The sequence below is a fragment of the Equus quagga genome, chromosome 5 (assembly GCF_021613505.1).
Source record: "Equus quagga isolate Etosha38 chromosome 5, UCLA_HA_Equagga_1.0, whole genome shotgun sequence".
Classification (NCBI taxonomy): Eukaryota; Metazoa; Chordata; class Mammalia; order Perissodactyla; family Equidae; genus Equus; species Equus quagga.
This window is the reverse complement of record NC_060271.1, coordinates 4431027-4457312: the sequence shown is the minus strand read 5'-3', so window position 1 is coordinate 4457312 and position 26286 is coordinate 4431027.

The window sequence follows — 26286 nt, the reverse complement described above, 5'->3', positions numbered from 1 at the left end:
GCTCTGGAGCAAGGGCTGCATGGTGGATCACCCGGGCCAGGCCAAATTGGAGGCATAGCAAATGGGAGAGCGTCTAGAGCCAACAGGGGAGTCTAAATTGCCAGGAAGAGCTGGTATGAGGCAGAGCCAGCCGGGCAGTCCCTGGGCTCTGACCAGCCAAGGAAAGCCTGGACTGCAAGTTACTCTAGTTCAGATACAAACTTCAGCTGTGAACCCCAGCAAGTGCATCAGGAACCCCGACCCAACCCGGGCCAGATGAAGCAGAACAGCCAGAGGAATGACTCTTTGCCTTCCGTGACGTCACTTAAACCTCCCCTCGCCCCCCTTGCACCCAGATGTCATCTTGGAGAGGAGCCAGGAAGGAACCAGAGACTGATATGTCTACGAGACTAAGCCTTTATTTCCCCTTAGAGAGTAGACATTCTTTGACGGGACCGTTTAAATTACTGTTATATGAAGGTTCAAACCTGATTAGATGTTGAAGTAAGGGTGTTGTCCTTTTGAATGGCTTTTGGCTATTTTCAAAACTCAAATCCACTCTCAGAGGACAAAGATTAGCCATTATTAAAAGGCTTCTAAAAATATTATAACTGATAAATATGTGACAAAAAAGTTAACCTCATTAATTATCTGCCCAAATGTAAACTAAAACAACTATCCCACACTTTCTTCTTTGAAATTAGTAAACACTGGAAAAACACCAAAAAATCTACTAGTTAGGAGGAAAAAAGTTACAGACGAAACAAAGGTGCCACATGTTCCCCTCAGCTGAGCGCTGCTGGAAGGTGAATGTTGTACTCTGGTCCGATGATGACATTTGTCAAGCACTTTCTTTGTACCTGGCGCTGTTTTAAGAAATTTAGGTGTTATTTCACTAAAGCTTCACAATAACCCTATGAAATATATACTCTCACTGCCCTACTTTACAGCTGGGGAAACTGAGCCACAGACAGATTGAATACCTTGCCAAGGTTGCACAGATAGAAATGGTAGCCCCAGGACTGGAATCCAGGAAGTCAGATGAGTGGGCCATCAACCTTGACCTCTGCCTGACCAGATTTGGACGCTCAAACCCTCCTGCTGTGTGACAACTGTCAGATCCTGAGCACTGACTGGGGTGGGCAGAGAATCCCAAAGCATTCCTTCTTGTCTCTGCTCTGAGCATTGAGCCTCTGTGACCTTAATGTGTATGAACGGATTTGTTTGTTGTGAGGTTGGTGTATTTCTGAGAATACCTTGCATAGGCTTAGCCAGAGTTGGTGCTTGCTCAACGTTGCTCGTTGAATCCAAATCTTGCTTAATCAGCTCATTCACACACACTATTCTTTGAAAATGTCTGGAGAAATCCCGACTCCTTGCTTCCTGTCTTTGCAAGGTGGCATTTCCTGTTGCAACTTCCCTGAATTCTATCACTCTCAGGCCCTAGATTATTTATCTCACCTTACAAGGGGGTGTGCTCCTGGGTAGCTGCTGCCCTTTCAGCCTGAGCTCCAGAATGAATACCTGTGGAGCAGACCTGACCCCAGAACGATCTGTCTAAACTCAGCTGTCCGGCTGGCTGAAGCAGAGCTCCACAGCCCTGTCCAGCCTGGGTCAGCTGAACGAGAGTTGGTCTGCAGGTTTGTAATTGGGGAACAAATGCTTGCTGGTGAAAGCTGTTGAGTTTTGGGGTGTTTGTTACGCAGCTTTATAGTACCGAGAGCTGACAAGTGCAGGGGCTATGTTCTAAAGCCCATGTGCAGGTTAGCTGTGTGAACAATGGGACCTACTCGCTGCTGCTGCTGAGAAGATAAATGATGCAGCTACAGGAAAGGAAGAGGGATCTGTGTCTATATCACGCCCTTTCTTTTCTACCTTCGAAAATAACCTGGAATATGGGCAGAAGTTCATTACAGTGTTATTCCTAATAGTGACAAATGGAAACAATCTTAAACAACAACGTTAGAATCACGATCAAGTAAACTATGGTGTAGCCATATGATGGGCTACTACACAGTGTGGTAGGACTAGGTTCAGTTAAGAAACACCTAAAATAGTGATTGAAGCCAGATTGAAACTATTATTGATTTCTCTCAGTAAATGAAGTCTAGGGAAAGGCAGTCCAAAATTGGTTTGATGGCTCAGTAGTCACAGCCCTTTCCAGGTTTCTGCTCTATCCTCCTTAGAGTGAGGCCCCCGCCTTCATGGTTCAATCAAGTGCTGGAGCACCGGCCATCACATTCATATTTCAAGGAACAGAATGGAAGAAGGAGCAAAGATGAGTGTGCTCTCTGGCTTTAAGGAGACATCTTAGACTTCCTCACACAGCCCTTTGTTTATATGCCAATAGTAAAATTCATCGCGACAGTGCCCGCTGAAAATTTGGGTACTGTAACTATGGAAGAAAAGGAGCGTGGACACCAGCAGACACACAATTACTACAATTATGAATATGAAGACCTCCAGGGCATCCTGTGTCACAATTTACTTTGATATCTGATATCTACTGACTTTATGCCTTGGAGAGGTTGCCTACATTCCTGGGGTTTGCTGGAGCACAGCATGTACGAGTGTTACCCATGGACTAAGTGTGGGCCATGGGTGAGAGGGAGCTGGTGTGGGGGCTGCCTAGCAGGGGAACAGACTCAACAGAAAGAGGCAAGAGGTGAATTTCTGGATTCCTAGGGGCTACAGGAGCGGTAGGTGGCAAGCTGGAGGAGAAGGTATTTGTACTGTCAGGGGAACTGCAGGTGTGGGGTCTCTGAGAAGACATGCGATTGTGTTCAAGGAACGAGCTTCAAACACTGCTGAGCTGTGAGCGATAAAGCTGTCTTCCAGCAGCGTCCGTCCGTTAAGCACGTCCCTGCCTTCCATGTCTTGCCTTCTTTTCCTCTTCAACCCGGTGGGGCCAGGAGGCAGTTAGCTAGAAGGGCGAGGGCACGTGGCAGCAGAAGGAGGAAGGAGGAAGGAGACCTGGTCCCTCCTTGCCTCCTCCCTGCTCAGGCGAGTCCCTGCTCACAGCCGCCCGTCACCGTGGGGAGGGGCCGCACCTGAACCTTCGAATTGAGTTTGGAGCTTTGATTATTCTAGGACTTTCAGTGATTGAATTGACAGTAAATTTGTGATTTAAAAAGACTGTAGGGCATTAAAAAAAAATCCCATCAGTGTGAGCAGGATTCGTGAGAGCTGCCGTGGTTTTCATCCAGAGGACGGGGAGGATTTCCTCACTGAAGAGATCCTGCGGGCTACAGCAGACAAAACAAAGGCGCTATATCCTCTAACTCCTATTTGTTCACCATCCCAGTCACACATGGGACAATTCTTTAGGTGATAAAGTTAACTGAGAAGGCCGTATACAGATGTATGCATAATATGAATGGACCGTGTGGAAACACTGAGAGAGCGAGGATAGGAAATAGCACAATGTTCAAAGCGTTTTCTCTGCTGTGGGAAGGTCTGTGTTAATCTTTTCTTTCCTCTGGACTCCCCATCCATCCTTCCTCAACGCCTGTTCTGTGGCCCGTTGGCTTCTCTCTCAGAACCGTCACACGTCGGGTGACTCTTGGTTTACGTGTCTCTACTTGGACTGTAAATGACTTGACTGAAGGGCCATGTCCATACGCAGCTTTCTCTCTCCAGGCCCAGGACAGAGCCTGGAATACAATCAGCATGGAACAAAGGGAAGCGTTTATTAAGGAAAGGAGGGCATTATTAAAGTAAGAAAGCGAAGGAAGGAGCCCAGGTCGAATGCTTGTCTGAGTGCCCCACACGGTGGCAATCACTCTCTCCTCTCCACTCCCAGAATGCTCAGCTTATGTTTCCAAAATGCCCCAGCCTCGCGTTAGTTATCTGTGTGCTTGGATTAGCTATTTGTGAACTGTGAGGATTGGACCCATATACTGAGAATAATAGCTACTATTTACTGAGCACCTCCCGTGTGCTGGGAGGGCACTAGGGTGGTGCTGCGGGCAAGCTAATGCGCACCTGGGGCTCTTGTTAAAAGGCAGGTTCTGGGGGCTGGCCCCGTGGCCGAGTGGTTAAGTTTGCGCGCTCCGCTGCAGGCGGCCCAGGGTTTCGTTGGTTCGAATCCTGGGCGCGGACATGGCACTGCTCATCAAACCACGCTGAGGCAGCATCCCACATGCCACAACTGGAGGGACCCACAACTAAGAATATGCAACTATGTACCGGGGGGCTTTGGGGAGAAAAAGGAAAAAAGGTAAAATCTTTAAAAAAAAAAAAAGGCAGGATCTGATTCAGTCGGTCTGGGGTGGGCCCGAGTTGCTGCATCTCTAAAGGCTGATGCTCATGCTGCTGGCTGAGGACGGGGACGCGCTGGGAGGACTTGAACTCCTTTGATTCTGCCGTCAGCCCCAGGAGGCAGGCCCTGGTATTCATTGCACGTTGTGATGAGAAAGCTGAGGGTCAGCCAGGTGAGGGGGCTTGCACTCCTTGGTGGCAGTGGCACCTGGATGCAGTGCTGTCTAACTTCAAGGTTTGGGGTCTTTCCATAGCGCCACACACTCAGCTTGCCAAGGGGGCTCCTTTAGGAGCCCTCTTTGCACTGTTAGACCCTGGAAAGAAAATTAGTCGTCTTTCTAAAAATGAACCTTGGGCCGTGTTTTGGCTCTGGAGGAAGGCTAGGGGCCCTGAGGGATTACCCTCCACTGGGGAGAGCGCGCAGCCTCTCCTGGAGTGGGGCGTGCTCACGGCAACTCTTGTGGCCCCAGGCCTTCCAGTGAAGAGCTCTCAGCTCCAGCTAGGCGAGGGCTGGGACCCCTCCATGTGTGCTCGGGGGATAACCCTAGAATGGGAGCTCTAACCTCCATGGGAAAGGCCTGTTTTCAGGGGAAACGGCAACAACTCAATTCTGAGCACTCGCAGGTTCCCTAGCCGTCTTGACAGTCCTCCAGTGCAGCAGGAGCTGTCACCTCCACAGGACAGGTGGGAAAGCTGAGGGCTGGAGCTGGCTGTCAGACCAGGGTCTTCCGATTTTCCCAAACCCTGTGTAACACACTGAGTTCTTTGGGGTTCACGAAAGGAGAGGCCACAATGATGGGAAGCATCCAAACATGCTCCTCTTTGAAGGAGGGTAATCTGGGGAGAAATGAACCTGGGCTCAAGTCTTGCCACTTAAGTGCTGCATGGCTGTGAGCAGGCCGCTGGACCTCTCGGAGCCTCCAGGTCCTTCTCTATAAAGTGAAGGTAATAATCGTATGTGCGTGCGTGTGTGTGTATACATATACACAGAGTCCATCCTCGTTGTTCATAGATTCCATATTTGTAAATTTGCCTACTTGCTAAAATTTATTTGTAACCCCCAAATCAAGGCTCATGGTGCTTTCAATGCTATCTGTGGACATGTGCAGAGTGATGGAAAATTCGAGTTGCCCAATGCACACGTTCTCAGCCGAGGTCAGACAGGGAGATGCTCTGCCTTCTTGTTTCAGCTCATTCTGTAAACAAGTATCCTTTTTATGATCTATTTGGTGCCACATTTTTGTGCTTTTTGTTTGTGATTTTGCCATTTAAATGGCCCCCAGATGTGATGCTGAAGCGCCGTCTAGTGTCCTAAGCACATGAAGACTGTGATGTGCCTAACGGAGAAAATATGTGTTTGATTGGTTTCATTCAGGTATGAGTTATGGCCCTGTTGGCAGTGAGTTCAACGTTAATAAACCAGCAGTATATATTAAATAAGACATCTTTAAACAGAAATATATATAAAACAAGGTTATGTGTTGATCTGTTCATAAAAATATTGTGACCAGAGGCTCACAGGAACCTCACCCTGTGTTTCCCCTGGGAGCAAGGGCTCAGAGTTCACTAATTCAGTGTTCACAGCGGCTCTAAGGAGCACACCTGCTGCAAATGATGAGAATCAGCTATAGGCATTTCAGGGGCACATTGGACGTCAGTCCCTCCCTCTCCTAGTCTCACTCATCAATCTTTCTTGGCGGGGCCATGTCAGTGAGCCCTGGAGACCATGGCCACAGTCAGAGGCGCGAGGAAGAGCAGGCAGTGTAGTCAAGCGCATGAGTGTGGACTCTTCCTATGACACCCTGGGCATCAGCCCTTTTCTCCATGTCTATAAAGGAGCACCTCCATTTTTCACATCTGCAAAGGGTGGTGATATGGTACCTACTTTATGGTTTGTTGTGAGGATGAGATGAGTTAATATGTAGAAGTGTTTATAACAAAGCCCGGTAAACAGAGCAGGGACTAGGGTGAGGGTGCAAAATTCAGGGAGGCACCCACCCTGCACTCGCTCGCCTCTTTAAATTTTGCACTCGAGGGGGTCTCTCATTTCACCCTCGCCCCAGCCCTGCTGGCAAATGAGTATTAGCTACTGCTACTAGTAACAGGAAGTCCCAAGCCCCTCCCATCCCCTCCATCCCTCTGGAAAGGGTCTTGGGGCCACTGTCCACTGGTGTGGGTCTCTTCGAGCCTCCGCTGTCACCGTGGACATAGCATCCTCCCTCTCTGGGTCTCATTCTTTCATCTGTCAATTGGAGACGACATCATCCTAGCCATCCTTGACCATGTCGTCCCCCTCTGAGAGCAGTTGTGAGCATCAAATGGGATAACGGTGCGTAAGCTTTAGTAAACGGTCAAGGGTGGGCAATGGGAGGTGTTATTGTTCATTTGAATGCCCCCTTCTGGCTCTGTCATCCATCAAGCCATCTCAGCTTGGCTTGAACTTGCTCATGACTTCAGTCGGTACCACCTAGCCAAATGAGTTCCATATGGCTAACCCCTGTGGTAGGAAGGACATTATTTTTTATTTATTCTAAAAACTACATTTGAAAAAGCTTCACTCCTGGCCTTTTCCAATCTGGTGTCCTGGGCTTGGGCTGTTACCTGTGGGCTCATTTTGGTCTTTGAAGACCCTGTCATAATTTTACAGAAAGGCAAGGGACGAGACATTTACTGAAGACCTACTAAGGGCCAGGCCACATGCTAAGTGCTTTAGATAAACCCTTTGGAATCTTTACAACTCTGCCAAACAGCCAGTGTTACCCTCACTGTGCCAGGTGGAAAGGGAGGCCCAGAGCGATTAAGGAACTTGCTTGGGTCACACAGTCAACGGCGGGCCCCTGATTTGAAGCTCGTTCTGTCTGAGTCCAAAAGTGAGGGACAGGGAGCGGGTGGAGGCTGGGCCTGAGGATCACACTGGTTGTATACCAGCTCCTTCCTTACTTGTTGGGTGACCTTGGGAAAGTTGCTTTAAATTCTTTTAATCCTCAGTTTTTAAACTGCAAAAACAGTGATCATAACAATATTTACCTTATCAGGTTGTTGTGAGGTTTAAATGGATATTCATTCACTTATTTCAGTGCTTGTCACAGTCCCTGGCTCAGAATAAGTACTCACCAATATTAGCTACTATTTTAGGGAGAGGAAAGAGACTAAGGAGATGCTCCCTTAGGATGGGGGGTGAATCCGTTTTGCAATGGGCTACAGAAACGATTCACTGAGAGCTGTTCCCCGGCTCCCAACGCTGTGCCTGAGGAAGACAGTGCTGCCTCTGCCGGCCGGGCCTCCTCCCCGCACCCTCCTTCTCCCTGGAGCCTCCCCCAGCCAGCTGACAGACATTCTCCATTTCCTCTGCCACCTGAGGACAGTATTCGGTGCTCAGAAAACCTTGTTGTCTTCACTATTTGGGCCACAGCTCACTCTGGGTCTTGGTGTGAGATGGAGAGCCCTTGGGGGCTGGCTGGGGGTGGGTAGGAGCACAAGAGGGGTTTTGGGCAGCCAGGCCCGGAGCATAGCACCGGAAGTCAGGGTCTGTGTTTCTTCCCTGTGCCAGGAGTGGTCCCTGGGGTGTGTGTGAGAGAAAGAGAGAGAGAGAGAGAGACATACAGACAGAGAGACAGAGAGAGAGAGAGAGACACAGAGAGAGAGACAGAGAGAGAGAGACAGAGAGAGAAGGAATGTGAGTGAGAGGACCCAGACAGCTTGTGTAAGAGTTCTATGTGTCAGAAGACAGGAAGTGACTGGATGTGTGGGTGTGAGGGAGTCTGTGCGTCTGTTGTGTGAGAGTGAACGAGCAGCTGTGCGGTAGACGTGTCGCCGTCAGTGCATGCTGCGTATGAGTAGGGTGACTGGGTAGGATTTCTTTCTTTTCCCCCTGTGGATCTGGGTAGAGACGTCACTGTCCCAGCCGCTGGGATGTAGAACAGAGCGTGGGGGAAAGGGGAAGTCCTCTTTATATCTGGACAGGAAGTCCCTTTACAGAGAGATTGGGTAGCAGTGGATGCCAGGAGATGGGTGATGTGGTCTGACCTTGGGGCCCCTTCCCACTGTGAGAACGAGGAAGGGAAAAGGGATGCAGTGTTTGCACAAGAGACACTGGGAGAACCAAGTGGTTGTGGGATTATGGAACCAAGTGGCTATGAGATTCCCAAATCGGGAAGGCCCTGAGGGGTGATGTAGAGAGGCCCTACTTCCTCAGTGTAAGATGGGGCCTGAGGTCCAGACGGGGAAAGTAATTTGCCTTTGGCCACGGAGACTTGACCTTGAGCCCTACAGGCATCTTAGGGGCTTAGACAGAAAAAGGTAGAAGGCCATGGCTGGAAAGGATTGAGTGGCTGTGTGAGTGGGCAGGACTGAGGTGGCCAGGGAGACAATGGTTCAGTGCATAGATGCGGTGCCCTGTCCACTGTCACCATCTAGTGGGATGGGGGTGCGGGTGTTAAATCAGTGGGAGGAGCAGAGCAGCACTTGCCCACTGGGGGCTGCAGCTGTGGGGGTCAGTGTCCAGCCCTCCGCAGCATCTGGGAAGAGTCAGAGAGGCACTGTGGCAAGGAACAGAAGGCAAACAGAGAACTGAAGTGGTGGCCCAGCAGAGCAAATGGGAAAACTGGGCACAGGAAGTCCATCTCGGGCTTTACCTGATGGACACTGGGCCGTAGAATCCCAGGTGTGTGGTGGGGAGGGCACAGTGACAGGTTATCCCATCCAGCTGCCCTCTAAGTCAGGCTGGCCTCATCTCTGAGACACTCACCAGACCCAAGAGCAGTCCTTGCTGTGCCTGAAACAATCTTTGAGGAACACATTCTCTCTCCTTTGACCCCAGCTTGCTCGTTCTGGATCCCTCCCTCTGGTCCCCAGCTCCTGATTCCCCACTGCAGCTGGGATACACCTCTGCCGCTCCTGGATTTGGCGTTTGTTCAGACCTGTGGACTTCTCCCTCCCTGGTCACTGTCGTTGTCTTGGGTAGGGATTGCTGTGAAGGTCCCTCAGCTGTGCCTCGCTGGGGCCACCCTGGCTGTGCCTCGAGGGAAGGAAGCTCAGTGGAGGCTGTTATAGATGTCTGGTCCTGCCCAAATTGGGGGGTGCAGCGTTGGGAGGAGCTGACCCTCAAGCAGTTCATTTGAGATGCCCTGGGCTGGGTCTGAGGGGCCGTGGCCCAGCCTGTTGCAGGAGCTGAGAGAGGAAGATGAGTTCACTGCCAGGAAGTGGAACTGGTTTGGAAGCTGGGAGGGAGATGGCTAGGGGGGTTGATTAGGGGGAGGGAGTGGCCTGAGTGGCCAGCAGGCCAGGGTCAGTGTGACAGAGGTCCAGAGAGCCAAGTGAGGTCTGAGAGGGCAGAGCTGGGTAGCTGAGGATCCGTATACAAATGCTGGTCTTCCCAGCTTGCTCCTTTGCAGACGCAAGTGATGCACACAAGTCCTATCTGCTGATCATCCGTAAACACCCCTCCACTGAGAGGAAATGTTAGTCCAGATCCTCTGAGAAGGAGATGCCATGCCAAGACAAGGTTGGATGTTCAAGAGATTTCTTGGGAAAACACTTGTGAAGCGTAAGGGAGAGCCTGCAGACAGGAAGCAGGTCTGTCACCTGGGAAAGCAGAAAGGGAAGGAAGGAGGCGTGGGCAAGGAGGTCTCAGACCGAAGCTCACTGCTCAGAGAGCTTTGCTCGGGCTGATGTAGTGCTTCTGGAGCCAAGTCACCCATTAGAGGAGCCTGCATCTGGTAGAGGTGGGAGGGCACTAGCACCTGCTGCACCCAGTCATTGGCTGCATCTGGGGGGAGTGGGCGGGTACTAGTATCTGCTTCACCCAGTCATCGGCTGCATCTGGGGGGAGTGGGTGGGTACTAGTACCTGCTGCACTCAGTCATTGGCTGCATCTGGGGGGAGTGGGTGGGTACTAGTACCTGCTTCACCCAGTCATTGGCTGCATCTAGCAGGGGTGGGTGGACACTAGCACATGTTACACCCAGTCATTGGCTGGGAGCTGTCTAGGGAAGCTTGGCCTTAGTGCAGATATGGTGATGGATACAGAGGGCGCACAGCAGGGGCGTCACCTGTGCTCGCTTTGACTGGGCGTCCTGAAGGAGATTTGGCAGTGCATTTCCATGGCCTCTACAGGGCCTAAAGAAGTGGGGGATGTTGCTCCAAACCTCTTGCAGGGACTCGTGGCTCTTCACATTGCCTCTTCCAAATGCTCATTGGCGTTTAGAGTTATTTAATCCAATTCGCCTGGCACATATTGAGGATCTATAAGCTACATTTTCTGTACAAACTCAAAGACAAGCTAGACCCTGCCCTCACCGGTCTTAGCCCCTAGTGGAGGTGACCAGATATGAGAGGTGATCAGAGAGTCATCAAAGTCAAGGCTGGGGCTCCAAGGAGCACAGAGGAGCGGGAGGAAGGCCCAGTTAGGCATGCGGATTGGAAGAGAGTTCAGGGAAGTGCTGGTATTCGAGTGGGTCTTTGTAGGGCGGTGGAGTTTGACAGTAGAGGGAAGAGAAGGGCATTCTACTCCGGAGGAGGATGCGATGTGGCAAAGATGAAGAGCTGGGAAGAGCCAGCTCATGTTTGAACAAGGACAGGGGCTTCACTTTGGCTGGAGAGGAAACATGAGGGCACACGGTGGTGGGTAGAGGGGAAAGGGGGTGGGAGCAGACAACGGATTTTATGCTGTAAGCTGTAGTGAGTTTTAGAGGATCTTAAGCATGGGTGAGACACAACTTCTGCTGTGCTTGAAGGACGCTTATGTGGTCACTGGGTGTGAGAGAGCCCCAAAGTCACATGGGAATACAAGGGCAGGACAGACCCAAAAAGTTTCAGGAATCCCCCTCCCCTAAATCCTTCAAAATGCTCTAGCTGGGAAGTCCCGGGACCTTTCCTTCTCTAATTACAGAGTCGTCCCTCTGGCTAAATGAAATCCCCTGCAGCACTCCCCTGTCTAAGCATCTTCTGTTTGATGACGTGATGCTGCGCACATCCCATTGTCAGTCAGCCACATCTTAGTGTAAATGAGCTCATGGGCAGTTTTCTTCTCAGACCAGTTCCTGTTAGAGGGGCCCTCAGAATTGATTTACTATCGTCCCTCTCCTTGTTTTACGGATGAGGCTAGTGCGAGTCAGAGGGCAGAAGTGGCGGCAGGGCCCGCCCTTAGGCCAATATCCTGTCACTGAGAACAGAGTCTGTGCGGAGGAGGTGGGGAGGGTTTACGGCAGGGAGCAGGGACAAAGGAAGGGTACTGCCCGGGAGACGGGCAGCGGGGTGGGCGCTGCAGGAAGCTGTGGGAGGTCAAGAACAGGGAGAAAATCCTGTAGTTGAGAAAGCGCTGGTCCCCAAGAGCGGAGGCCTGTGTTCTCTGGTGCTGTCACGAACTTTCCTTGCAACCAAAAGCAAGTCATCTCCCCTCTCTGGGCCCACTTCCACATGTGTAGATTGTGGGCGATGAGAATTTTCACCTCCTAGACTTATTGTGAGGATAAAAGAAAATTATGGATGTGGAAGTTTCCTTCTAACTGAAAAGAACCGTACACGTATGTGGTGGCTATGAATACCATTAATAGGGCAGGCTGGGGTTGTTATGATGAGTAGATGTCATTCCACGTGACATGCTTACCCAGGCACAAAGTCAGTACTCCACAAAAATTAGCTGCTATTTCTTTTTCCCCACTATTTGGTCAAGAGCCAATTCTATGCAGAGATAATTCTTGACCGTGTGTAGGCCGAAACCCTTTTCCTCAAGAACTCTGGACCCAGAGCTGCTGTTTGGAGGCCGTGCTGTCCCGCCTGAGCTTCCACTCCCTGCGCCAGCTTTTGCTGGGATCCAGGGGGCTCCATGGAGGGGGCTGCTCTGCTCCTCCTCTGTGAGGTGGGCACTGCTATTACCTCTGTTTTACAAAACAGCTCAGAGAAGTAAAGTGCTCGTCCAAGGTCACAGAGCTGGCTGCAGCGACAGCCAAGAGCTGTTTGCAATGGAAGTCACAGGTTTAATGCTCGAATCTCAGGAGTGTGGAGATGAGTGGAGTGTGTAAGGCCTAGCAGAGCCCTGGCGCGGGCAGCGGCTCAGTGGACAGTGGTCTGTGGACTGGTCTGGGTCCGGGTCGGCTCGGGTGTGGGGAGCTGCTGCTTGAAAGCTTCCTGCTCCATGCCCTGCTTTGGCCCGCCCTCGCCAGAGGCTCCACCTCACACCCTTCAGCAGCACCTGATCCCCCCAGCTGCACCGCGGGCCAGCTTGCTCAGTTTGTGGGCCTGGCTTGGGCTGCCTGGCAACCCCCTCCTCTGTGGCCTCGCCCTCTGGGAGAGAAGCTCCAGGTGCCTGGGCTGCTGCCTGCTAGCCCCCTGGCTGTGTGCAAGGGGGGCCTTTCTGAGAGTTCTTTGGCATGTTTTCTAGCCTCCAACATTTTTAAAGCAAATTTCTCTATCAGTTAGCTCTTCCTCCTGCATTTATTTATTCCTTCAATGAACTCGTTGAACATGCACAATGATAGCACTGACGCCAACATCTATTGAGTGCTCATTACATTCGAGGAGCCATGATGAGCACAAGAGAAGGGAGAGTGATAAAAATGAGCATCGAACTCCTACCTCTGGACAAGGTGCCGGGCTGGGCCCCCTGCAGGGTAAGCCTTCGGCCCACTGAGCAGCCCTGTGAGGGCAGGGCTGCCATTACCCGCTTTGTACAGACCAGGACTACAGACCAGGACGCTGGGGCCCGGAGAGAGCTTAAGGAACTCCCCTGGGGACACACGAGCGATAAACGCTGGCACCAGATTCAGACGTTTTGGCTCCCAAACCAGGCCCTTAACCCCACTACACCGACCACCTTCTCAGGGCTCATGTTTCTTAAGAGACGGATGTTTTAACATTTAGCTGTGGAAAGAAAAGTCATCTTTAGAATCATTTAGATTTCGATTCAGTTCCAGGTCCACCATTTATTAGTTGTGTGAACTTGGATGAATTAATGGAAAAAAAAAAAAAGCTTCAACTTTGGGGCACTGTAACTAAGGCCCTTCCACGGCTGTGTGTCTTACAGCAGCTCAGATTTTCCTTTCTGATAATTCAGTAAGAGAGGCGTTATTATTATTTCCATTTTACAGAAGAAGGAATTGAAGCTCAGAGAGGTTCAGTAACTTTTTATAAGCATATCAGTCAGTCTCCTGTAAGAAGATAGAAACCATAAAGTAATTTGAATAGAGAAAGTTTAATATAAAGAATTGTAAACTAGTTATAGGGAATTTTAACTATTAAGGGGTAAAGATAACACTAAAGTATGCAGGAATAGAAGATTTAAGGAGCATTCTCTGCCCATAGGGTTGAGGCAGGGTACCTTTGAAATAATAAAAAAAATATATAGTCATGCACCACATAATGATGTTTCAGTCGATGCCAGACTGCGTATATGTCCGTGGTCCTGTAAGATGAGTACCATACAGCCTAGGTGTGTAGTAGGCTATCCCATGTAGGTTTGTGTAAGTACACTCTGTGATGTTCATACAACGACAGAATCACCTGATGATGCATTTCTTAGAATGCGTCCCTGTCATTAAGCAACACATAACTGTATACTGTTCTCTGACCCCAAATCCTGACACAGAGCTCCTAAAGCCTGTAATTTCCTGTGTGATAGGAGTGCCTTACACAGAGCTCCTAAAGCCCTTGGAATTTCCTGAGTGATGGGAGTATCTTTGTTTTAATGATGTGACTCTCGGTGGGCTTCTGCATGGGGCTGGTCATCAGAAAGATCAAGCATAATTAGAAACTTGGAACTTTCAGCCCCACCCCCAATCCTCCGGGGAGGGAAGGGGGTTTGGAGATTGAGTTAATAATCGATCATGCCTGCATGGTGAACCTGCATTAAAAATCCCTAAACTATGGGGTTTGGGAACTTCCAGGTTGGTGAACACATTGACGTGTCATGAGGGTGGCAGAGCCCACTTCCATGGGGACAGGAGCTCCCGTGCTCAGAACCCTTCCAGATCTCACCCTATGGACCTCTTCATCTGGCTGTTCATCTGTATCCTTTATAATAAACCAGTCAATGTAAGTGGGTCCCTGCGTTCTGTGAGCCATTACAGCACATTATTGAGCCTGAGGAAGGGGTTGTGGGAACCCCCGATTTATAGCTGGTTGGTCAGAAGTATAGATGACAACCTGAAACTTATGACTGGCCTCTGAAGTCACAAGACTTTGTGGGACTGAGCCCTTAACCTGTGAGTCTTTGCTAACTCCAGGCAGTTAGTGTCAGAATTGAATTGTAGGATACCCACTTGGCATCCAGAGTTGAAGAATTGGTTGGTGTGGGAAACCCTCCCCCCACATTTGATGTCAGAGTGTTGTGAGTAGAGAAAAGGAAGGGCCTTTTCTTTTAGCATGCAAGGAAGGAGCAGATTTGGAAGAGGACCCCCGTCCCCAAGGCTGAGACTCAGACCTCGTTGGAGAGGGTGTGGCTGTAATCTGCTGGATGGTGGAGAGGTTTCCTGAGGGCCCCAAATGGAAAACCAGCCCCTGGGGTGCCAAGAAAACTCTCTAGTGATCTGTCTTCTGGGGTGTGACTAAGACCCCCTGGGGAGCTGCTCCTGTATGTGCTGCTGACATTTGCTGGGGAGCTGCCTTCTGGGGTGCCAGTGGAACTTGCTGTGGTGCGAGCACCATTGGGATTTGGTGTTCCCAATAGTGACATGCTGGTCGCTATTTAATACAGGAGCAAGAAAGAAAGCATGTGGAACCAGGAGGAAAAGACCTTTCCTCCTGTAGTGCCCTCTACTGACAAAGCTTAACATTCTGCCGGCCGGCATAGGAGAAACATTCACAGGGTCCAGCTCCAGCATCCCAAAGCCGGGCAGTGAGGGTGAGCACGGAACTGAGAAGCAGGAAATTGATAACTAGCACAGTGAGTACTATAGCCTATCCTAGTTTATCTACTATAACACCCACCTTTCTTGACCCTCAGTTTTCCCATCTCTAAACTGGCCACAGCAATGCTTGCCTCACAGGGGTGCTGTGTGTATAAAATAAGACAAAGTACGGATGGGTCTGGACATTACAGAGGTTCAGTGAGGGTTAGTTGCTTACTAGCCTGTTTTCTTCTAGCACTGCAGGATCTTCACGCTGTAAGAGACTTAAGGCATCACCAAGGCCTGTTTTCTGATTTCCAGATAACAAAACTGAGGTACAATGAAAACGATTTATCTCAGGTTTCAACACCTGTCAATAGCAGAAAAATAATTAGTTCCTGGGCCTCCTGAACCCTGTGTTATTTCTCTTCTTACTCAACTCTGCCAACTCACATTTGATATTTTAATTTAGGGCTAAAGTGGGGTGAGGTAGTTCCATCTGAAATTATTTAACATTGGCTGGCCTTGTACTCAGTTGCACAATCAGAGAATTTTCTTTTGTTTACAAGGAGAAGGGTTATTTTGACCAACTCAAGTTTTTCCTTAAAGATCAAGTTAGTGCTTTTATTTCATTACTGAATTGGCATCGTGTCACTAGTCAAGCTCATTAATAACGTTAACCTCCTGACACAGAGAGGGCAAAGAACGAATGTTCCAGTGCCGTAAGACGTCCTCTTGGACTTCTCATTTCCATCCACAGTCCTCCTGTTGCTGCTCGGGATCTGGTAGCAATATTCCAGCCTGCGTCATCTGGGTAGGCTGCAGGCTCTTTCAGCAGTTTCCGTTTGTGGGTTTCTCTTCTCTACATGTTCTGTTTGGGGGATCACATCTGTAAGCATGGTTCCAGCTGTGTCCTCCAAATGACGAAGTCCCAAACCCTGGTCTCCAGGCCATAGCTCTCTGACTGTCTTCGAAGCTCTCTGTCTAATGCCTTCTGGGCACGTCCCCATGCGAGCCTCCAGGAACATCTGTCTGTCCCTCCTGTGGTGAACTCATCATCTCCTTCCAGATCTGCAGCCCCTGCTGCCTGGTCCCCTGGACTGCTGCCTCTGTCACCACACACTCAGGGCAGAACACCTGCTGTCACTTCCTGGGGCATTCAGAGTTTTTATTCCAACTCCGTGATGTGGACAACAGGCCCTGACCGAGCCGGTCCCTGCTGACCCCCTCACTCCTCTTGTCCCACTCTTCCTTTACTCATTTCTTCACATCTTCCAGTGCATCAGAGCATTTCCTGCCCCAGGGCCTTTGTCCAAGCTGTCTCCTCTGTCTGATGTCCTCATGCCCCCATCCTCAGAGCCCAGGATCCAGCGGGGGCTGGATTCAGTGCAGGGTTGGCTATTGTTTGTCTGACCATCTGAGAGAGGTCGTCATGTTTGAAATTAGTCACCTAAAACAAGGACTATGCTTTCACAGTGAGTAGTAAAAAAGGGCAAAGGTTTGGTTGGAAATTATTTTGAAAATCGACAAAAATTATCATGTTTTTGTCTTATATTTAACAAAATTTAGATTGCATCGCAATTACGTGTGAGTGGCTTACAGTGAAGCAGAATGAACTAAATGTTAGTTCTTTGGCCTAGTTTTCCTGACAACATTGTACGCTAGCACCAAGTACAGTCTTAACCTTTGACTTTTGCAGCATGATTAACAGCGGGGTAATTCGTGTAAATATAGTAGAAGTCTCACTAATTTTCCCCTGAGCTTTGTGTATATTAGGAACGCTCTCCTTCAAAGCACTGGTCGTGTATTATCTTTTTGGATTTTCTTGTCTTCGATGGCTGACCGGTCCACCTGCCCGGTTATCCTTTATCACTGACTTCGCTGGTGACCCGTGCAGCTCTAGCATGACTTTCGTAGACTTCCTGACATGTGGCGTCTTTCAGAAATTGCAGCGTTACTCTTAGGCCATTTGCACTGTGTAGTCCTGGTGTGACTAGAGTGGCGCATCTGACCACGGAGGAGAGGCCTGTTGCCATCCCAACCGCCTCTTTACGGGTCATAATCTTTAGTGTCAAACAGTGTGTGTAGGGGGTGGGTGAGGGAGTGGGGGTCGTCTTGGAATGAGAGATACTTTTGTAGGTGGTGAGTACATTAGTGAATGTTTTCACGTTCAGTCCTTTCTTCCCTCCCTGACCTCACAGCTGGGGGTTCTGGTAATGGCTTCTCAGGCACTGAAGACGTCCTGTGCAAGTCTGTTTCTCAGAGCTTGCTCCTCCCCTATATTTACTGTCCCTCACTCCTCACACCAGAACCCAAGGGGCCCCTATGGACCCCCCTTTGTCTCCTGAATCTAATAAATTTCCCTTGTGCTAATGGTTGCGTGTTCACAAGGGAGCCCCGGCCTCCTGGCGGGGTCCACACCATCCTATCTGGGACACGGTCTTGTGGGACAATGGACACGTCCTCTTGTTTGTTCCTTTGCATCTTCCAGGCCACACTTTGTGCAGAACTGTAGAAAGTTGGAGCCGGGTTTATGCTCCACCCAATATTCATTAAGGGTCTGCCGAGTGCCAGGAGGTTTTTCATCTGTTCTCACATTGGACCTTTACAGCCTTCCTGTGAGGTGGCTGTTTTTTCACCCCCATTTTAGAGATGGGACTCAGAGGAAGTCAGTCACTTGTTTCAGGTCTCACAGCTGAAGAGCGGAGCTTCAATAAGGACTGTTGTGTCTTGCTTTAGCTCCAGGCTCTCCCTCAGTTTACAAATGATGAAACTGAGGCCCAGAGATGGGAAAGGACTTACCTAAGACACATCAGCAGGTTAGTGGTAGGAGCAAAACTTGACCCCAGCCCTCCAATTCCCTGGCCATCTTCTTAGACTCTACTTTTCTGCTCAGACTTGTCATTGTCCAGCTATAGTTTTAGGAAAAGAAAACAAATTTCATATGAAATTATCTAAAAACTTCCAGACTCTTCCTTAGTTGCACAACCAAACGTTCCATTTTATTTACAAGTGTATTTTTAAGCCTTTTTAGATTTCCAGTGATATATTTATTTCCTTACTGAATCAGCAACATGCAAGATCTAAAAATTTATCGGATCCATCAAACTTTCAACACTCTTTGACACAGGGACTATATTCTACTGAGATTTCACTGTTCTAAGACAGCCACAAACATTGATATATGATCAAAGAGAAGTATCTGTCCAGAAGCCAGGTTCTCTGACTCCAAACCCAATGCGCCCGCCCAGACTCAGATTCTTTATTGAAGAAAGCGATGTGTTTTACTGATTAACATCATAGCTCTAATTAGAGAGGACTTGCTATGTGTCTGGCACTTTTACCTTTGCTTTGCATGTATTAACGCATCTAATCTTTAGAACAATCCCACAAGGGAGGTATTATCATTACTATTTTACAAACAGGGGCATTCACCTGGGGATATGTTGATAATATTAAACATTCACTAGTATATTTTCTGGTTTTCATAAAGGTTTATTTTCTACTTCTAACCCTGGAATCGTCTCCTCCTCATGTGGCCCCTTCATGTCCCAAGACGTTGTTATACTGTGGCTTGATAACGCGTGAGCCCTCGGTTAAGGTTCTTTGAGTACGAGTCACAGAGCACCCGACACAAGGGCTGAAGAAGCAGGCAGTCCCAGGCTGGCTCAATGGCTCAAACCCCTCCCCACCCCAAACCCCAAAACCAAAATCGACCTCTTTCCACCCTCTGTTGTCTTTCCTCACAACACTGATTTTGGTCTTCAGGCTTGTTGCCTCAGGATTTAAGTAGGGCTGCCTTGGCTATTTTCAAAGGCAGAAAGCCAAGGGATAGCCGGGGACACCGGAGCAGCGTCTCTCCACGAGGCGAGAACAGCTTTCCCCAGGAGCCCTCCAGTACGTTTCTCTGTGTGTATCGAGTTGGAAGTCACGTGGCCGCTCCTAGTTGCAAGGAAGGCTGGGAAAACTGAACCTTTGCGTGTGTGTGTAGACGTCACTCTGGAAAAAAGTGGGAAGGAAATACCTATTGGACCGTCAAACAGTTTCTATCGTACCTGATAAACTGCTAGAGCATAAATATCTTTTAATGTGGTCTCCAGTGGGTAACTGAGGCACTTCATTATTTAATTCTTACAACAACCTTGAGAGGTTGTTGAGTGACATGGTGAGAGCTCAAGAGCTAAACATGCTTACTTTGAACTTTCTGTCATAATTCCATGACTTGACAATGCGTGGTGTATCAGGATGCTTTCCGCTATTTGGTCACGTGCCACATAATGACATTTCGGTCAATGATGGACCCACGACAGTGGTCCCATAAGATTACCATATTGCCTAGGTGTGTAGTAGGCTATCCCATCTAGGTTTGTATAAATACACTCTATGATGTTTGCACAACAACAAAGTGGCCTAACGGCGCATTTCTCAGAACGTATCCCTGTTGTTAAGCGACGTATGGCTGTATGTACAACAACCACCTTGCCTGTGAGGTTTTTGAATGTCTGAGTACCACTTCTTGCCCTTGTCCTTGTCCTATAGTTTATTTTAGCTGAAGAGTATAGGTAGAAGATAGGGGCCGTTGGGATGCACCCTCAGAACCCTGAGACTGAGATGAGTAAGACTGTGTTCATTTCATAAAACGAGATGAGCCGCTTTAGAGACAGGCTTTGTCCCAGGCCCACGGAAGGAAGAGCAGGTGTGTAAAGAGGGTCTTAGGATTATCTTTGAGGGAGGGGTGGCTGGGGGACATCTCTGGGAACTTGGCCCTTCCTTCATGGGAAAATGCCCACACGTTTTTGGCCTTTCCTGGGAACCCTCACGGAGGGGGAGCTCTCTTCGTGGGCTCATCCTGAGAAACAGCAAAGCAGATGTCTGCTTTGGGGAGGTAAATGCTTTCCCTTCTGCCTTATTTTCAAAGGTCAGCAGAGATGACTATAAGATCTTGCCGGCCTAATTTAGAGGCCAATCTGCTCGTAGGCCCCAGGGCTAGCATGCCCATTGCCGCCCCATCTGCTTCTCTGATGGGCAAAGATGTTCTTTTGGGGAGATCTGATGGGGTGGGGGCAGCGTCTCTTCTGCCCCTCTAGAGCTTGGCTCTCACGCTGCATGGCAGAGACAGCAAGATGGGCCCACTCTGGGAATAATCACCTCCTCACACCTGGAAGTGAACCGAGCGGCAAAAGTGCAGAACGATGCCTGACTGGGAGTCAGGGCTCTAGCGTTTGTTCATCTGGCAGGAGTGGAGCGCCTACCATGTGTCAAGTACCGAGCTAGTGGTCAGCCTGGAGGAGGAGTCAGCCTTCCCACCTCCACGTCTAGTGCCCTTGACTCCATTCCTATGCAAAGAAGAAAGGTGATTAACAGAGCATGTTCTGCATGTGGGGCCTTGTGGCACTGTTCCATTTTCCTGGTGAAGAAATGGAGGATCAAAAGGAGCAGGTCCATGTGCCAGCCATGCAGGCAGGAGGCGGCAAGTCAAGGCCCAAAACCAGGGTAGCCTGTCTCCAAGATTCACCCGCCTCCTACTTTACTCAATACCCTCGGCTCAGAAAACAGGGGCTGGCCTGCCCAATGCTCTGGGTGAGAAGCTGCAGGGTTTTCCTCTTCCCCAGGAAGGCGGGGGATCAAATGTTTGCTGCTTTTTTCAGGGGGCGGGGCTGTGGACGTGCACTTTCCCAGACCCCAGGTGATTCTGATGCCCAGCAAAGCTGAGGACCTTCCTGCGATACCCCACGGTGGTGGGAGAGGATACAAAGGAAAAGTACGAGTTGTTCTTCCTCAAGGTTGAGGCAAGGAAGGTGGCCCAGAGAGGACAGACTTGAAAAGGAAGGAGAAATCCTAGGCAGAAGGCCGTGGGGACATAGCCACTAGGCACAGCGGGCACAGGGCCTGGGCCCACAACACTTTAGGAGTCCAAGAAAATGTTTTAATTTCTTTCAAAAGTCAGAAGAATAAAACCCAAACATTTAAGGTCAGAGAACATGTTTTAATTTCTTTTTCACAACAGAAAAAATGAAATTTTTAGGGGACATGGAAATCTATTAAATTTTGCCTAAAATAGAAAAGAAACGTTGAAGTATTTAAAGTTATATCAATGGTAATGTTTGATATTGATATCCTATGGTGGGAGGGGCCCAGGAAGCAGACGTGCGCTGGCCCTTATGGAGACGCGGCGGCTTTGGGCAGGTGGGCCGCATGAGGCCCAAAGCCCGGGAGTGGGCCAGGTGCTGTGGGAGGGCCCTGAGCGCTGGCCCAGGGGGTGGGGCCTCATCTTGAGCATGCGGAGTCACTATAGGGTTTACACGGGGAAAGATACAGTTAGATTTTCAGTGTTAAGAAAATCCCTTTTCTTAACATGTTCTCCTGGGCGTGGCTTTGGAGGGGCTGATGGGAGACTGGCGTTCGGGAAATCCGAAGGAGCCGGCTATTGAGACAGAGGCCGTGGTGGGGGACAGAGTCAGGGGACAGAGGACGCAGAAGCACTAAGACTGGGTGAGGGCTCACTGGGCCTGGGAGGATCTCAACCAAATGACGAGTGTTTTGATTAATATCCCTCAGAATCAACAAAGCTCTTTGTTCGTGTTCTACTTCCCACAGATTGCTTAGCTTCTGCTGTGGACCAACTGTTTATGCTCCCACCCGAAGTGCATGTGTTGAACCCTAATCCCCAGTGTGATGGTATTTAGAGGGGGGGGCCTTTGGGAGGTGATAAGGTCATGAAGGCAGGGCCCTCATGAATGGGATTAATGTCCTTATAAAACAGACCCCAGAGAGAGCCTTGGTCCCTTCCACCACGTGAGGACTCAGTGAAAGGCCATCTAGGAACCAAGAAGTGGGTCCTCAAAATACATCAAATCTGCAAGTGCCTTGCTTTGGGACTTCCCTTTCTCTGGAACTGAGAGAAATATATGTCTGTTGTTTCTAAGCCACTTGGTCTATGGTCTCTCTTCACAGCGGCCTGAGCAGACGCCCAGTGATCCCTTCGTTGTGCGGGCCGAGTTGAGGTTGGCCTCTTGCTTTACCCCGTTACCACCTTTAGGCTCCCGGACCACTCTTGTGCCTGCTGCCAACTTTACTGTATTGGTTAGGATACTGCTTTCTCCTGTGACAACAAAACCCCCTGAACTTCAGAGGCTCAAGGTAGTAGATTTCTTTCTGCCCCACCTAATAGTTCAATGTGGGCGTGCCTAGTTGGTGGGCAGCTTTCCACCAGGTGGGGAACCTGGGCTGAGTCCTCTTCCATCTGGTGGATTAGCTAACATCTGGGACCGTGGAGTCCTCTGCATGGAGTCAGAAGACAGGCAAAGGAGACAGTGGAGAAGACACGCCCGATTCTTTCCTGCCTCTGCCTGGCAGTGACAGGTACCACTAGTGCTGACCTTCCACCATGGACACTAGCCCCCTACACCCACCTGGATGTCGGAGGACAGCAACATGGTCTCTGGTTAGGCAGCTGCTTCCTGTGGCAAGTCCACACTGTGGAGGGACAAGCACAAATCTTGGTAGAGAGGAGCCATCTGTGCCACCTCAGCCCAGGGCTATTTCCAGACCGAGTGGTGAGCACATCGGAGCTACATACCAAGTATCCATTAAGGAGTTCAGGGTTGATTAGCCACGTCACATTATGAAATATGATAAAAGAGGTACAAAACACGTGAAAAAACCTCTCCATATTAGATTGAACCCTATGGAAATGCTGTCTTGTAGCTAAAAAGTAGTCGAATGTTGGCGATTTCACATGATTCAATCTAATATAGCGAGGGAGCTCTTCCAAACAGCTTTTCTTAGAACTCTAGCTCATAACTCTGGGAAAATACTGTGTACTCTATATTCTACTGGGAGAGTCAAATATGCTTTAGCCAGTTAAAAGCTTTGAAAAATCCTGTATTTAAGAAAATCCTGCATTGTTTAGTTTCTGTAATCAGTGATTTCCTAAGTAACTCTTGTTTAATCAGTGATTTCCAGGCTAATCTGTGCATAGAATTCATTTCTCCCAAATGCCTGTTAAGCTCTCATAGCATTCATCTTTACCTTTTGCACTTTGGGAAACTTTGCATGGAACACACAAGGGAATCCTTTTATATAGCAGAAAAGAGGTTTTTCTCTACGAAAATCCATACTGAGCACATTGGTGGAAAGGATAAACGTTTGTTGAGTGAATGAATGACTTTGCACTATTCTCATTTCTCTGAACCTTAAGTGTTTCATCTGCAAAATCAAAAAAGAAGACCCATTTAAAGAGCATGAGAAGGCATCACACACGTGCTCGCTTCTTCCGTCCATCAGCATCCCTGAGACTGAAGGAGGCAGCCACTTGCCACGTAGAGGACGTCCTGTTTCAGCAGCCACATGTGGGATTGCTTTGGTCCTGACATGTAAACATGTTTAAGCCCAGCTTCTTGAGAACTCACACGGATATTTGGGTCTGGCAGAGTTATTTTTATGTGTTCAAGAGAGAAGAAAATATAAAGCAACATCCTTGTGTTGACACGAAATGGCCGCCCCGTGATTCTGGGCTGGAGGTGGGGGTTGAATAAGCGAGTGAGCTGAAACGTCCACATGGAATCACTTTTCCATGGTCTAATCTGGGAAGCGGAACGCTCCGAGCTTGGAATGGAGCTGTGGCTCTGGTTAGAGGGTTGATTCACTGGGGCCAGCGCGGCCTTGGCAAGGCCGTGGATGCATCTGCCCTCCCCTCCCATGACCTCCCTCTGGCTGCCTCAGCTCCAGGCCTGGCAGAGCCCCCAGAACGGATCTTTCTCCTGGCCCCCAGCAAGGCTCTGAGCCGACTTCCAAACATGTGTGACTGGTTTGGTCATCTGAGCTTGAGGCCCCTCTGTGCGGGGGGCCTGGCTGGGATGGGTCTCTCTCTACCCTGCACACTTGTCACGGCTTCCAGCTGAGTCCACGTACCTGGTCTTCCTGCAGGGCCCCCACCCCAGGGCTCTTTCCAACACTAAGAAGAAGCAGGGGGAGGTCCTAATTTGAGACTGAATGCTGTGCCTGTTTTCCAGGTTGCCGTGCGGCTGGTGCCTCACACAGGTCTCCTGCTGGCAGCTGAGTATGGTCTCCAGGGGCAGAAAGACCAGGTTGGAATCTTGGATTGGCCACTAGTGAGCCGTGGAAGCTTGGACAGATATTCTACTCTTTTTGAACCTCAGTTTCTTCATCTGTATAATGGGGATAATTATTGGTGTTTCTCCTGTCATTCAACCACCTCACTCTCCTTGAGGGCATTGTTCTGCATGCCACTCACTGGAGACACAAAGATGAAATACAAGTGCTCCCTGCCTCAAACAGGTGACATTATCTAGATAGAAAAGAATGGCTAGGCATCTAGAACCTGGCGAAGTGGAAATAATTGGGGCTTTAAGTTCAGACACATGGGGGCCTGAATTCCAGCTCTGTTATTGTTGCTGTGTGATCTCGGGCGAGCTGTGCTTTCCGGTCCTCAGCTCCCTCAGCGGCACAGTGAGGAGGTTTCTGGATGATCTCTCCCCCTGACGTCCTATGATTGTATACAGATACCAGCCTCGAAATCAAAAGGAGAAATAAATCAGTTGGTCACTTGGTGTCATGTAATTAAGCCAAATGGGCGCTGCGGCACTTGTAACTCTGTCCTGGGCGTTCCGGATTGCAGGCGTTTTGAGGAGTCCTGTGGATTCCTGGGGAAAGGGCCAGAGCTTTGGCATCCAACACACTTGGAGTCTGATCCCACTTCTGCCACTTACTGGCTGAGTGACTTCGAGCAAATCATTCAGTGTCTTTGAGGCTCCATTGCCCATCATAAAATTTGGGGAAAAACATATACTTTGCAGTGCTGTTGTAAGAACTGGAAATTGTGTAGGTGACGTGCCTGGCATGGTAGACCCTGACTACACGGTCCCGCGACGCAGCAGACCAAGGCCCTGGAAGGCAGGCTCTGCGTCTGGCCCATTGCCCTGCAGGGCCCGCACAGGACCAGCAGGAGCAGACACTCAGTAAATGCTTATTAAACGAACGAGTAGCTTTCAGTGCTATGCTTTGTAACCTGGGCCTCAAACGAGCATATTTTCCTCTGTTGCAGGAACTTTCGAGCCAGATACGGGCCTGAGATATGGGTTGCATAGCACGCATCCTGCCTATTAATAACTGTTAAGTCCTTGTGCAAGCCAGGCCCCTCCCGGAACCTCAACACTCCAGTTATCTCATAGGCAAATTGTCCTGCCTGCCTTGCTGGGTTCCAAGGTGACCCAAAGAATTTGCGGCTGTGAAACTACTCTGCAAACCCTCAAATGCCATCCACTTGGAAAGTGTGCTTGTGGAGGCCACGAAGCTGTTGACAGCTGCTGTTTGGCATTGGCTGGGAGGAAGGTCAGAGCGTCAAGTGCTCATGCGTGTGAACTCTGGGACTTCACATGCTGGGAACATCATTGGGAGACACCAGCTGACCCCCCTTGTCCCCAGGGAGCAAATGTGCCTGGCTCACTGTCCCCGTGGACGTGAGTGAAGCATTCGCACAACACAAGCAAGGCTTCCAGAGCATCCTAGAGCAATGTTAACTTTTTTCAGTGCTCTGTGAATGTCGTCTTTACACCTGTTATCTCATTCATTTAACCTTCCTAGTGACTCTAGGAAACAGGTACTGTTCCGATGTTTTAGTCGAGGAACATGAAGCCCAGAGAAGTACAGAAATGTGCAAAAGGATAGAGGTAGTTAGGGCAGAACAACCCACGCTTTCTGACTCTAGGTCTGACACCCTTCCCATCCCTTTAATTTCCACGAGAAAAAAGATCTTGGTGTTATTCAGCAAACAGGAAGTCTGTGTCTGGTTTATTTTGCTAGTCTCCATGGAACTTAGCCCTAGCTGAGGACATGATAGGTATTCAGCAAATACTAGAATCACAGAATCGAAGAATGTGGCTTTGGAATCAGGCAGATCTGGGTTCAAATCCTGCTCAGCCACTCATGAGCTGTGTGACCTTGGCAGGGGCTCCGATTCTCAGTCTTCACATCTGTACAGTGTGAGGGTGCGTCCTGCCTGGGGCTGTCGTGAGTGTCCGTGGGGAGAACACGTAACGCCTTGAGCACTACACCTGGCACGGATCAGGAGGGCTCTCCAGTTAACAGAAGCTGTAAAAACTGGCCTTTAAACCTTTTGGTTTGAGTGTAAAGAACGGAGGGTGATCCTGAGAACTCACTTCTCTTTCGTAGCTCCCTAGCCCTCTCTCTGGCACACATTTAT